Here is a 15356-nt window from a genome sequence, read left to right as displayed (position 1 = left end):
ACTTTATAAGAGACTGAGCCATGGCATACTTACCACATGCCACTGTGCTATGAACTACTTATTGCATGTGTCACTGAGCCATGGGCTACTCACCACATATCACTGAGCCATGGGCTACTTACTGTATGAGTCACTGAGCCATGGGCTACTTACTGCATGTGTCACTGAGCTATGGGCTACTCACTGCATATGTCACTGTGGCATGGGCTACTCCTCCCACCCATCCTGGTGTAATCTCTCTACCCACCACCTGGCAGCCAGCCTGTCTCCTGGAATTCCCCAGCCCTGCTCCTCACTGTTACTAGGCAGAACACACACACACAGCGCAATGAAATGGCCAGACAAGTAAATACTAAGGGGCAGATTTATGTTGCACTTGCGCCACTTTTGCGCCGCCGTTGCGTCACTTTTGTGACGCAGCAGCGGCGCAAATCCTGCGCCATGGTGCGGGGTATTTACAACGTGACGCATCTGGGAGATGCGTCACGTTGTAAAGCCCTGCGCCACATGTAGGCGTTCCAGGGCAGGTGGGGGCGTTCCGGCGCAGGAACACCTCCTAAAAGTGGCTGAGTGAAATCTACAAGATTTCACTCAGTCACTTTTAGGCCCATGCTGCGTCAAAACCCTGCGCCTGCTTGAAGCAGGCGTAAGGATTGACGCAGCATTGTACAGATAGGGCCCCCCAGAACATTGCTGGAGCTGTGTCGCGCTTGCGACGCAACTCCAGCAATGCGCCACTTTTACGGCACAGATGCGTCACGCATCTGTGCCGTTTTTGCCCCATGGTGCGCCGCATTATAAATGCGGCGCATCCATGGTGGGGCAGCTGTGGCGCATAATAATTGGCGCATCCCTGCTGATATGCAGGGATGCGCCAGTTAACATAAATCTGCCCCTAACTTTCTAAAAGTAGTATTTACAAACACAGGATATTAAAATAAACTTTACTAAAAGAAGTATTTTATTATTCTGAGTTCAGGCATACTAAACTTGACTTTCTACCATGCTCTCTGAGTCCACTGGGATTACAGCGTGTAGTAATTCCAGCAGCCCATTCTGGCCTATGGAGAGCAGGTAGCCTTCAATAGTGAAAAACGAAAATGGCTGTAATTCACTATTTAGACATGCCACACACATCAGGGCATGTCCTACCTTATACCTACAATGCACCCTGCCCTTGGGCCTACCAGAGGGGTGACTAATATGTAGTTAAGGGAAGGTTCGGGGATTGGCAAGTAGGTGCACTTGCGCAGTCAGCATGACAGTACCAGACGGCACGCAGGTTCTGCAATGGCAGACCTTAGACACATTTTACTAGGCCGCTTCTGTGGGTGGCACAACCAGTGCTGCAGGCCCACCAGCAGCATTTGTATTTACAAGCCCTGGCACTCCTGGTGCACTTTACTAGGGGCTGATAGTAAACCAAATAAGCCAATCATGGAAACCAATCAATGTATACATTTTACCATAGGGAGAGCATATGCACCTTAGCACTGATCAGCAGTGGTAAGGTGCCCAGAGTCATAAAACAGCCAACAACAGGTCAGAAAAAATACAGGAGGAAGGCAAAAAGTTTAGGGATGACCCTGCAAAAAGGGCCAAGTCCAACAGATACTTCCATCATCCCACCCAGCCTTGGATACTTGCCGTCATCCCACCCAGCCTGGATACTTGCAGTCAGCCCACCCAGCCTTGGATACTTGCTGTCAGCCCACCCAGCCTTGGATACTTGCTGTCAGCCCACCCAGCCTTGGATACTTGCCGTCAGCCCACCCAGCCTTGGATACTAGGAACCTGAATGCAGAGGGGACAGAGTCTGGGTCACTAGCCAGTGACCAAGGGCAGGATGGACCAATGCCCACAGATGTCGGGTACTTCAGGTGAGTTGATGGGTGTCTTGACGCTTCAGCCACGAGGTCCAGGAGGCGTCGACGAAGTCCACGAGCCGGATTTGAGCTCTCCCACAAAGTCTGTCGAGTGCTGCGGTATCGGCGACCAGAAAGGACTCAACAAGCCTTGGCAACGGCAATTCACAGGAAATCAGAGAAAGGACTGCGGTGCAGACCAGCAAGGTCTGATGGACTCACCCAGCGAGAGTAAGTAAGGGCAAGTCTGGAGCAATCAGATAAGCCCCAACAGAAGTGGAGTTGCCTTTGTGGGGACCTGCTAGCCAACGGGCTAGTGATCGCGAAGGAGCTTCGAGCGATCTCACTGGAAGCTGGCCCACGGGTCACTCATGGAGTGGAGGCCAACAATCTTCGGTGCAGGAGGTGCTCAAGGCTGGGGCTACTCAGAGCCCAAAGCACAACTTCGAGGATGACCAGGAAGATAGTGTTGCTGCAAAAGTTCATGGTGTCCAGGGGTCACGGTTCTACGTTGCCCACAATAGCCACGGGCCTCAGCTTTGCTGTGAACTCAGGGTAGCCTCGGGGAAGTCTGGAAATCCACCTCTGGGGATGCAGAGACTTCGGCGTCCGGCGGGAGCTTCAGAATTGCAGACCGGTCAGTTGCTTCTTTGGTGCCTGCCAAGCAGGGGAGTCACTCCTTGACCGCAAGGGAGATTTCTTCAGTCTTCTAGTCGTGATAGAAAGTCGAAGGTCCAGGATATATGTTGCAGAGGTTCGTCCAGGTTAATCTAAAGTCCTAGGGACTGGATTCCTATACTTATACTAAGTTTAGGGGATGGACTAACTCTAAGGCCCCACCTATGGGTGGGCCTGGGGTGGAGGTGGTTACACCCCTTCACCTTTGTCCAGTTTCGCGCCAGAGCAGGGGCTGGGTGCCCCTGTGTAAGAAGGTGGCCTGATATCTGCTGTCCACTAGTTCTAGTGGACACCTTGTATCAGTCCAAACAACCCCTTATGGTGATAGTTTAAAGATAACCTTTATTGAAAGCTATCCTAGTGGTAGCTATGGAGAGCAGCCTTCAGGTTAAGTCTTGAAGGAATGTGAAGCAGCTTGTTTTACCAGTCTATAATCCCTTGAATGATCAAATGAAAGGACAACCACACCAGGTATATATTCAAAATATGTATTTAAGGTTAAACACACCCCTCTAGTCTCTTTATGAGACTGGAGTTTGAAGTACTAAAGTAACAAGTGATCAAGCATCATTAATAGCACAAATACACGTTAGGGCCCTAGGGGCGTACCAAACCATATACCAAAAAAGTGGTATAAGAACCACGACTGGAATAGGCACTAGGCCTATTGCCTCTAGAATCGTTGGGACCCCAAGGAACCACCCAAGGTAGTGACACAGGGGACCGACGGGGACTGTATGCAGTGTGGAAACACGACCGCGGATTCCTATTATCTTCTATGGGGAATGTCGCGGTTGGAATTTTAAAGATTAAGGACACTTCTAATAGTGTCAGGACCAAACCCTCTTGAAGTTAGGTAGTTCTAGGGCTAGCAACCACGAGAGTACCGGAGTACTCAAGTTACCTCACACAGGGAAGCCGGGTGCATAGGTGTCTTTTGGTGTCGGGTCGGGTCGCGTCGTCAATTCCAATGGAAGCCTGCAAGGAACTGCTGCTGCCGTGGAGAGGAGAAGTGTCCGGAGAGATCCAAGCCTGGATCTAGGATGTAAGGAACCTGAAAGCAGAGGGGACAGAGTCTGGGTCACTTGCCAGTGACCTAGGGCAGGATGGACCAATGCCCACAGATGTCGGGTGCTTCAGGTGAGATGATGGGTGTCTTGACTCTTCAACCACGAGGTCCAGGAGGTGTCGGCGAAGCCCACAAGCCAGATTCAAGCTGTCCCACAAAGTCTGTTGAGTGCTGCGGTATCGGCGACCAGAAAGGACCCAACAAGCCTTGGCAACGGCAAGTCACAGGAAATCAGAGAAAGGACTGTGGTGCAGACCAGCAAGGTCTGATGGACTCACCCAGTGAGAGTAAGTAAGGGCAAGTGTGGAGCAATCAGAAAAGCCCCAACAGAAGTGGAGTTGCCTTTGTGGGGACCTGCTAGCCAACGGGCTAGTGATCGCGAAGGAGCTTCGAGCGATCTCACTGGAAGCTGGCCCACGGGTCACTCATGGAGTGGAGGCCAACAATCTTCGGTGCAGGAGGTGCTCAAAGCTGGGGCTACTCGGAGCCCAAAGCACAACTTCGAGGATGACCAGGAAGATAGTGTTGCTGCAAAAGTTCACGGTGTCTAGGGGTCACGGTTCCACGTTGCCCACAATAGCCACGGGCCTCAGCTTTGCTGTGAACTCAGGGTAGCATCGGGGAAGTCTGGAAATCCACCTCTGGGGATGCAGAGACTTCGGCGTCCGGCGGGAGCTTCAGAATTGCAGACCGGTCAGTTGCTTCTTTGGTGCCTGCCAAGCAGGGGAGTCACTCCTTGACCGCAAGGGAGATTTCTTCAGTCTTCTAGTCGTGATAGAAAGTCGAAGGTCCAGGATATATGTTGCAGAGGTTCGTCCAGGGTAATCTAAAGTCCTAGGGACTGGATTCCTATACTTATACTAAGTTTAGAGGATGGACTAACTCTAAGGCCCCACCTATGGGTGGGCCTGGGGTCGGGGTGGTTATACCCCTTCCCCTTTGTCCAGTTTTGAGCCAGAGCAGGGCTGAGCGCCCCTGCAACCGGTTTGAACCGGGCTATGCACAGGGACACCTTGTGTGCCCCAGGCAGTGTCTCAAAAGCATTCTCTGAATGCACCCACCCTGCCCCAATACGCATCTACCTGTCTGGGGAGGTGGTTACACCTCCCTGTGACAGGAAACCTATTGTCCAGGCTTCCCCTGCCGGAGTTTCCCTCAGCAGCAGGAGGCCAGACCCGTGTCTGTGGCAGTGGCATCCATTTTGTGATGTATCACACTAAAGGGTTCAAATATTTGGAGTAAATCAAAGCATCAAGCATCACTAACTCCTATCAAATGTTCCTTACAAAGAATGATGAGATGCTACGATGCACAAAAGGAAGGAGAGGGTGTGTGTAAGAACCGGGAGTCTTGACTTTTAAAGACGAGAACCCTCACTCACCCAAAGGTGACATGCTTCATCATTGGGTCCCCTCTTGCACACTGTAACCGCAAGGTATACAGTGTGGGCTACAACTCTCGAAACAATTGAGAGGAGCGTGAGGCAAGGGGAGTAAGGGGCAGAGTGTAAGTCAGAAAGAAAAGGGATTGTGTATATAGAACTAGCTACTGGGTAACAAAATTCAATTTACTGTTAGTCCCCATCAGCTAGGGTTAAAACAAGGTGATATAGGATTGAAATAATATCCTAATTACTAGTGGTCGACATGTTTCTGCCAGATGACTACAAGTTCGTGGCATTCATCAGGACCTCTCGAAATTATCACTCTGCTACCAAAACAAAAATTGAAGTAAAAACCATACTCAATGTTATGGTGGTTTGTGACAACAGAACCAGCTGCAGTCCGGTCCAGTGTCTGTAGAGAATGAAAATAATCAGCCATTTCATTGTCATATCCAACAATATATCATGGACTCCCAACACAAACACCTCACACGTGATTTGTGCTACACACGTGATTAAAAAGAAACGAACACGTGGTGAGGTAAGTATCAAATAGCTTACCTAAAAGGTAATGTTAATTTACCTCTCCCTTACAAGGAATGATTCCTCAGATCACAGATTACTGAGAGAGAATACATAAAAACAACAAATGAACAAAAAATGGACAACTCAAGACCGGCTTTTCCAAGGTGCACAGAGTTACACAGGTATGATATAAGCATAGCGCTTCCATGAATGCGCGAGGTAATCAGTGTTCATAAAAGACATAGGTATCTGTCTAGTAATTTGATTAACATAGTCAAAGAGGAACAGATCAATGAAGAGCAAAAAGACGGGACCAGGGAAACACACAGAAAATATGGCGATAATGGACTCTGCCCAACTAAGTTCAGGATAGTGATCATGTATCTGAATCTGTTGAGTCACTCCACTCATCAGCCAATCTCTGGTCTTGATAATCACGACAGCCAAAGAAACAGCTGACTTATTAGTCATAGAAATTCAGGTATTTCATTTTCACTCTCTTCAGACTCTGTCTCAACTTGCTTTGTTTTTTCAACAATTTGCTCTTCCACCACTTGTTTTGTTTTCCCTACTTCTGTCCCTCTTCGGGTCTCCGAAACGCAATCTTCCTGCTGGCTACTTGTCCCTCCACCTAACTGGATGTTGCAGTTCCCTACACCTTCTCGGGGGTCTTCCGCAGAAATATGTCCCTCTCTCTCTGTACCTGTCCCTTGTTCACTTAAATTTGTTATTTAAGGTGGAATTTCTCTCTGTCTCTCATCTGGTACTTCTTTTTCACAAATTTCTTTTATTGTTTCTTCATTATCTTTTCCTCTTTTCTTTCTGTGTTCTTTTCTGGAACCTTGCGTTTCTTGTTCGTTTCCTGAATCGCTGGATTCAGAAATCTGCAATCTTCTTCTCAGAGAGCTACTTCTGGGGACTAAAGTTAGACTTGGTTCTGTTTCCCCCCTTTCAGAGTTTTCTCGTGTTTTTGACTCTTCGTCATCTGACTCAGTACTTGATTCTGATTCATCAAAATATTCTTTTTCTGTGCTATCCACTGGATTTGGAATTCTCAATGTGTGACTTGCATGGATCCAGTTTTTCAGACCAGCACACTTCACAGCTGTTGTCGTGGTCAGAATGACTTGTCTTGGCTTTCCCCACCTTGGAACCAAACAATTTCTTCTTCTGTGGACTTTTATCCTCACCCAATCTACTGGGCTCAGATCATGGGCTGGCTTCTTTTCAAGGGTGGTGGCATCCGCTCCAACCTGATGAAACACAGAATGAACTGCGTCAGCCAGGCCTTTACAGTACTCCAACACCATGTCATCAGTTATAGTCATCAGCTTGTTGACTGGTATAAATACGTGTCTCATGGCTCATCCCATGATTATTTCATGAGGACTTAATCCTGTAGTTCTGTCTGGAATTGATCTAATAATCATGAGTACCAGAGGCAAGACAGCAGGCCATTTCATACCTGTGGCTAAACACATTTTCCCTATTCTATTTTTCATAGTACCATTCATCTGTTCAACCACACCAGAAGCCTCTGGTCGGTAGGCACAATGTAGTTTTTGCTGTACATTCAATGCTTTACAAATTAATCCTACAATATCATTATGGAAATGTCCTCCTCTGTCTGATTCAATTGTCACTGGGAACCCAAACCTAGGGATGAACTCTCTCAGCAGTAGCTTGGCTACTGTCATCCCATTATTTCTCCTTGTTGGAAATGCTTCCACCCACCTAGAGAATAGGCAGACCACAACCAAAACATACCTCAGTCTGCTACAGGGAGGCATTTCAATGAAATCTACTTGCATTCTGGTGAAAGGCCCTCCTTCTCGACCTATTGTTCCTAGACTCACTACTGTCTTTCTCCCAGGATTGTATTGCTGACATATTAGGCATCTTTGACAAAGACTTTCTGCTACAAGTCTGAATTTTGCATTGTACCAGGTATGCTTAAATGACATGATCATGGCGTCTCTCCCTATGTGTCCCTGGCCAGGATACATCCGTGCCATGGTAGACATCATGCTATCAGGCATAACTGGTCTTCCATCTCGATAGACCCACACATGATCCTTCTCCCTTGGGGCACATCCTGCTTTTACCCACTGTTTCATTTCCTCATCTCCTGCCTCTTCGTGCAACTGTCTTAATTCTTCCCAAGTTCCTACAATGTTAGTAAACATCAATGAGCAAGAAGAAATTTCTCTTTCCTTAGCCCGATTGACCGAATTCTGATTACGTGCACAATACTGTGCCATGTCATTGGCATATCGATTTCCTGTGGCGATATAATCACCACCTTGACTATGAGCAGCACATTTTACAACAGCCAATTGTCTAGGCAGCTGTATCGCCTCAAGTAATTTTCCAACCACTTCAGCATTTTTGATAGGAGTTCCACTCGAGGTCAGGAAACCTCTTTGTAGCCATAGTTGGCCAAAGTCGTGGACCACTCCAAAGCCATACTGGCTGTCAGTTATCACAGTCACTCTCACACTTTTCCTAATTTTGTATGCTCTAGTCAAAGCCACAAGCTCTGCTACTTGGGCCGATTTTACTCCTTTCAGATAGGATGCTTCTATTACTGCTGCGACTGTGCACACTGCATACGCTGCACTCAGCACTCCTTCATCTGTTCTCAAACATGACCCACCAACGAACATCACAAAATCACTTTCTGGCAAAGGTACATCTTTTATATCTGGTCGTGGTTTTGTACAAAAATCAAGCACTTCCGAACAATCATGATCTGCTTCATCTCTTACTTCCACATCAGGCAACAATTTTGCGGGATTCACATTCAAACATCTTGCAAGACTCACATTAGTTGCTCCTAATATGACCTTCTCATACTTAGTCAGCCGACTGTGTGTCATATACTGAGTGCGACTCCTTGTTAACAGGATCGCCACATCATGAGGTACAAACACTTTCAATGGATATCCCATCACAATTCCTTCACTCTGCTCCAAACTTCGACATGTTGCAGCTACCGCTTTCAAACACCCCGGTAAAGCTGCAGCCACTGGGTCAAGCATTGATGAAAAATATGCAATTGGTCTCCTCAGTTTTCCATGCTTCTGTATCAACACAGAGAGTGCACATCCATTTCTCTCACTGAAATACAACTCAAATTATTTCTCATAGTCAGGCATACCTAATGCAGGTGCTTCACACAAACCATCTCTCAATTTTCTAAATGCTGCCAATTCCTCCTTGTTCAACTCAATAGGATCTTTCACATCACTTCTCGTCAGTCGTACCAAAGGTTTTGCAATCAAAGAAAAATTGCTGATCCACTGACAACAGTATCCAACCATTCCCAAAAACATTCTCACCTCTCTTTGAGTCATGGGAGCTCTCATTCCTTTTATAATTCTGATTCTGTCTATTGTTATTTTTCTTAGTCCTTTCTCAATGTTATGTCCCAAATAATGCACTTCCTTTTTGCAAAACTGTAATTTTGATGGTGACACTTTAAGTCCTCCATCTGCCAAATGATTCAGCAAGGCTATCGTGTCTACCTCACATGCTTCACGTGTTTTTGACGCTACCAAAAGGTCGTCAATTTATTGAACTAATACTGAATTTTCAGGCATTTCTAGACTCTCCAAAGACTTCTTTAATAACTGATTGAATATTGAGGGGCTTTCTGTATACCCCTGTGGGATTCGGCACCATGCCAAAATACGCTCACCAAAACGAAATGCAAAAATTTGCGGACTTTCGTGGTGCAATGGGATGGAAAAGAAAGCATGACACAGATCAATCACTGTATACCATTCTGCATCATGGGGAATCTGATATAAAATCACTGATGGATTTGGTACAATGGGACAACATGATACCACAATTTTATTCACCTTTCTCAGATCTTGTACTATCCTGAATTTCCCATTAGGCTTTTTTAGTCCCATTATTGGTGAATTACATGGACTACTCATTATTTCTCTCAAAATTCCTTGCCTGATCATTTTCTCTATTACAGGAGTTACTCCTTCAATGATCTCAGGTGTCAATTTATATTGTGGGACATTTGGGTATGTTACGCCTTCCTTTACTGTTATTTTTACTGGATCTACATTTCTCATTAGCCCTACATCTTCTCCAGTGAAATCCCAAACTTCCGCTTTTACAGACTGTTTCAATTCTTTAGGTAATTCATCAGGGTTGAATACAGCATATGTTTCAGTAACCTCATTTTCTCTGTTAGCTATGGTCATCTTATACAGTACATCATCATCCGGTGTTTCAAAAGCTATTCCATCCGGAGTACAGAATATAGTGCAATTCATGTTGCACAACAGGTCCCTACCTAATAAATTCACAGGACTGGTGTCACACACCACAAAGCGGTGCATTTCTGAAAATTTCCCTATGCTAACTTTCACTGGTTCTATAAGGTATGTTTTAGTCTGTCTGTTGGATACACCAACTACTTGGATCGTTTCATCCGAGAGAGGAAGACTCTTAATATCAACTGATCTAACAGTTGATCGAGTAGCACCAGTATCCACTAGGAAAGTAATATTTTCAACATTAACCTTCCCATCTACAAATGGGCCTGTCTGGTCTACTTCTAGAGTTGCGCCAAGCACGCACTCTTCTTCCTCCCTTCGGCACAGTCAATAGCCCTCTTCTGCATCACTCTCATCACGTTGCAGCCAATACTGCGAGACAGCGCTAGCGCGTGGCGGCTTATTTACCTGTTCTTCTTTGTAGAATCCCGATTCACTACTATACTTCTGTGTGTTTCTGCTCTGTGGAAAAGGCGGTTTTGGCACCTGATTCTGTGGGGTAACAACCTGCTGCTGTTGCTGCGGTTGACCACTCACCTCATGCTGCACCTGTGGATTCAATGATGGATTTTCATTATTAGTACTTGGGGGAATTTTACACTCGGATTTCCAATGCCCTATCCTACCGCAATTATGACACGGAAATTTCTTTTTAGCTTCCTCAATATTCCCTTTATTTTTCGCAGGATTAAATGTCGGCTTTGACCCTGCTTGTTCGACTAACTGTGCTTCTTGTCTTTCTGCTACTTTTACCTGTGCCCACATTGCCTTCTCTTTTAGTTTCTGCTGTTTTGCTTCAATTTCATCACTGAAATATTTAGCATGTCTCAATACTTCGTCTATTTTCTTGTTTTGCCAATCTATCGTATGCTGTTTAATCATATCACCAATTTCTGGACGTAAACCATATACAAATCTGTATACAAAATGACTCAAATCCTTTTCACTCAGATTCTCATCTCCGCTAAACTGTTTAAAAGCTTGTATTAGCCTCTCGTAATATGCATGTACTGACTCTTTACTTTCTTGGTGTGTTCAATCAATATTTACCCAATCTGTATCTTTAGGGGGCACTTTGTTTTTCAAAAATACCATAACCTGTTCATATTTCTTCATTACCTCGGGGTCTGGAGCTCCTGTTTTAGGATCCCTAGGATATTCCTGAGTTGGCCAATTAATCACGAGCTTGCACTCTGTCCATAAATCTGCTGGGACAATTATGTCAAACAGACTATTCAAATCAATCCATAGTACTTTAGACAATTTTACAAATCTGTCTACCTGCCTGTACCACTCGACGGGCTTCTCACGCAGTCGAGGGAAATCATTCGTAAAAGACAAAATATCCTGTCTCGTCCATGGAACATGTACATATCCTCCTCCTGGAATCTCTCTCATAGGCCATTCTGTCACTACCTTTTCCTTTTCTCTTACAGGAAAAGCTGAAAATGTCTTATCTGAGGCATCATCACGTTTTCTATTCCACCTGCTTCTCCATTTATCCACATCTCCCCATTTTCTCAATAAAATGATTGTCCTTAATCTGACCTATTCGTCCTGTGGTGTTCATGTTTTCAATATCTTTTTCGGTGAAATCTACTCGATATGGTTTCTGTAAGGCTTTTACCTTTTCAATATCAATACCCATCTCATTTGCCACTTCTTCTAATCTTTCATGTAAGTTTTTCGCTCTCCAGGTCACACTTTTGCACAAAAATAGTAATTCTTCATCCTGATAGGTTTTCAATATTTCTGTTGGGATAGTCCCTACTATTAATTCTTCCAATACCATTCGTAACTTGGCCACATCAATTGATTGGGATTCTTTGTCTTTCCTCTGCGAGCTTCTTAACCATTCACTTAACTCTTCTGTCAATGGTCCTACTGGCTTCTCTACATTTCCTTGTCCAAAATCTTTTTGTGTTTCTGACATCGTCTCTATTATTGTCATACGTCTCTCTGCACAGTTCTGACCTACAAACTGGTTATTTGAAAAATTCGGTTCAATTATACTCGTAGTCTGTCTCCATGGATTCTCATTCTGACTCACTCTTGGTTGTTCAACCTGTTTATTACTTTTATAAGGGACTGTCAAACAATGCTCACTGTCCTTCTTCTTGTCAAAAATGGGCATTACTGGACCTATCGTTACTGGAACAGTTACCGCTTCTAGATTCTTAGTCAATTCTCTTATTTCCTCAGTTAATTCTAGGGTCGTTTTTGCTAATTCTGCAGAATTTTCTCCATCTGTTCTTTCTTCCGACCTCTTTTCTATCTCTCTAATAGCATTGTTTTTACCCAAACTTTGGTACTCTGGTTCCGATTTTATAATTCATACTGTTTCTTTCATTGGGGCACTTGGGGTTTAATATGTCTGGTTCTGGTCGATACGGTGGTGGATTCTTATAGAACATATCATCAAGAACATCATCCTCGGACTCATTCACTCCATACCCTCTCGACTCCACATTATATCTCTTTTCTACGCACTTTCGTCCTTCATTCTCTCCTGCAGTTCTTACAGGGAACAAACCCTCAGTCATACTCACATCCCGCCATCTTCTCATTCGATCATTATGCGTTTCATGTCCGTATGGTCTTCCAAACAGGTACCTATATCCTCTACCATTTCTTTGTCTCTCTCGTTCATGCATTTCGTCTTCCCATTCCATCAAAGCCTCAAACTGTGTCGGTCTAGGTCTTGGTTCTAAATTCATCATTTTCTCTCTCAAATTTCTCACAACAGCCAAATTAAATGAACCATGTTCTGGAAAAGCTAATACTCCGTCCTCTTTTGTGTATCTCACCCAATTGTCTAACCAAATACAAGTATGATACCCATATTTCGCAATCATAAAGGATGTGGGGGTTTTCAGTGGAGGAAGTAACTGTCCTTCCCTAGTTTTGACCGGTTTGTCCTTCTTAAACCACTTCTTGATTCTTCCTAACCATGACTTTTTCTCTTTTTCTGGTGGATCGTAATACATTTTCTTGTCTTTCGTGTATCACTATACTCTCTTTACAACTGTACTCTATCCAATCACAGCGCGACTAACACTAACGCACCAATTCAGAGCGTCTACGTCACTGTCACAATCCTCAAATCCCAGCGCGACTCACACTAACTCACCAATAAGGAGTGTCTACGTCACCCTGTATTTCTCCACTCCTAGCGCGACGTACACTAACGCACCAATCCGGAGCGTTTCACAGTTCTGACTGACTTTCCAATCCCAGCGCAGTGGTTCTGACGTCAGCAGCCGCTGCGGCAGCTCTTGCTCCTGTCTACCCCTCCTTTATAAATCTGCTCAGTAAGTTTTTGTTTCAATTTCTACACTTCTGTTAGTAACAACATAGAAACGTCTTCATTGTCCGCTTCGCTAACCAAAGAATAGCAAAAGACCTTTCTCACGAGAATCCCATCTTTCCCGAGAGCAGCGCTTACCTCTGCCCTACTACGGAATCGTTACTTCCGTTGATAAAGTAGCACATCCCTCTACTTCACCCTTCTAACGAGCATTAGCTAATTGTTTCTCTAGTATTTAAGACACATAGTTGGAGACCCAATGCTCCTGAGAAATAAACCCAGAGTTTCTCAATTAACCCAAATGCTATTTAATTCACACTCGTTCACACAAGAAAATGTAGCACATTCACACAGAATCCTGTCTTTCCCGAGAACAGCGAACAGTCTGTCCTACTACAGGATTATGACATGCATTAACTAAGTAGCGCTTACCTCTGCTTTGTCCTTCTAACAAGCTCAGAGAGTACCTATTACCTTTCCAGTGATAAGCGTTATCGGAATGCCAGTTGGATCCCTGGTACCTAAGACCAGAACTTCACAGGTAACCTTCGCTATCATACACACTTTTCTCACACTATAAATATCTTCTAATGGCAACACACGACGATGCTGCCGAATCGAACCCAGACAATGCGTTGTGCAACTTCAATTGTCACACGTTTCCCCTGTGTACCTACAGGGCAACAACAATTCCGTCTTTCCCGAGAACAGCACTTACCGCTGCTCTACTACGGAACCGTTACAAACTTCCGACTTCCTACATCCCAGATGCCGTGCAAACAACATATAACTCAACGCAACTCAACATAGAGTGTTAGTACATAAATCAATACCAATCAATAACCAATAATCAATAAGAAATGTACAAGCAATAATCACCAAACCAAAACAATAACAACCATCATTCTGCTACCAGAAAAACTGCTGCAGCGTGGAGTACAAAATCCCTCCCTCCGTCACAGACCAAAGATCTCACAAACATACAGTATCCATACATTCGCTGGTGGGGCCCATAACACCAACATTCACACACCATCAATCTGTGTTTCTCGGGAGGCGATTATCTTCCAAACGCTGACATGAAAGGAATTACCTCTTTACCCTAATGAGCAACAAATCTACGCAACCTTCTGATACTCATTAGGCCCTGAACTTCACCTTTAGTATTCCTCTCATAAATCGGGATGGATCAGTTAGTTGCAGGTTTAGGTTGACTTCCAATTCTCTAATTTACCTTTAAATTAATACATTTTCAATGAATAAACAACCCAACTCATTCTGTAGTTAATCAATTCAATCTTTATCTAATTAATGCAAATTAAATCCTTCATTTAATCAAGTCGCCAATCATATTTACCTATTCTGGCTAATTATCGTCCTCTAAGTCAAATCCGGTAGTCTCGCAAATCTATGCCCATCAAATTTAGTAATTTCAGTTCATCAGGAGTTTTGGCATTAATTCAGTCCGTCAAAGATTCAGGGAAAGGGCTGTCCTGCAGCGTCACCGTCCTCTCCGTCAGCATAACGTCAGGAAATCGAGAAAAGCCAGAAACAAACCCGCCCCAAACTCTCTATTCTACCATAATTAATAGTAAAAATCATTGACAAAATGTAACAAGTATGGGTTTTCAGCTCCTCTGATTGGACAATCGGAGATCGTCTGACAGGGTTCTCACAAAATAATGTCTCTTAGATCATCAGTCTTGCTTGTTCCGGTTTTAAGAGGCGTTTTATTGTTCTTTCTGAAAAGCTGGCTTGCTTCCCAGGGCGACCTTGGTGGGTACAGTCTGGTTAGGGTCATGACAAGGCCACTGTAGCTGGCGTTAGCGCAGGCGCACTTCACCCCAAACCTCGTGTAGCGTCGACGGTCAAGTTAGATACCGGAGGCAGCCATTTTGTGGCAGGCCCAAATGGTCAACTTAAGCAAAAGAAACACAAAATATAATTAATACATAAAAATAACTAATAAAATGTTATTCCCTCGCTAATACCCATATGTGCATGTATTTATCTAGCAATAAGCAACACTCAAGCGGTTTATACTTACTAAATAAAGCACAAATCACAAATACATTACAAAGCAACATATATCATGCAATATTCTAATTGTCTATCATTAATATGCGTACATAATTTAGTTTACGAATTAATAAAGTCATGCAAAGCAATCCCACGTGTATTTCAGTTATTAATAAGATTGATTAATAATTTCCACTTCAATCCATTA

The 15356-nt window shown here is 44.3% G+C and overlaps 1 protein-coding gene across 4 annotated transcripts in view; it reads left to right on the top strand.

Moving 5' to 3' along the window:
• The window catches only part of LOC146808685 (E3 ubiquitin-protein ligase CBL-like), a 417764-nt gene that overhangs the window by 315228 nt on the left and 87180 nt on the right, over nucleotides 1-15356 (top strand). The window lies entirely within an intron of this gene.

This window comes from Triturus cristatus, chromosome 7 (genome assembly GCF_964204655.1).
Source record: "Triturus cristatus chromosome 7, aTriCri1.1, whole genome shotgun sequence".
NCBI classification, from domain to species: domain Eukaryota; kingdom Metazoa; phylum Chordata; class Amphibia; order Caudata; family Salamandridae; genus Triturus; species Triturus cristatus.
This window is presented reverse-complemented; position numbering and strand designations above follow the sequence as displayed.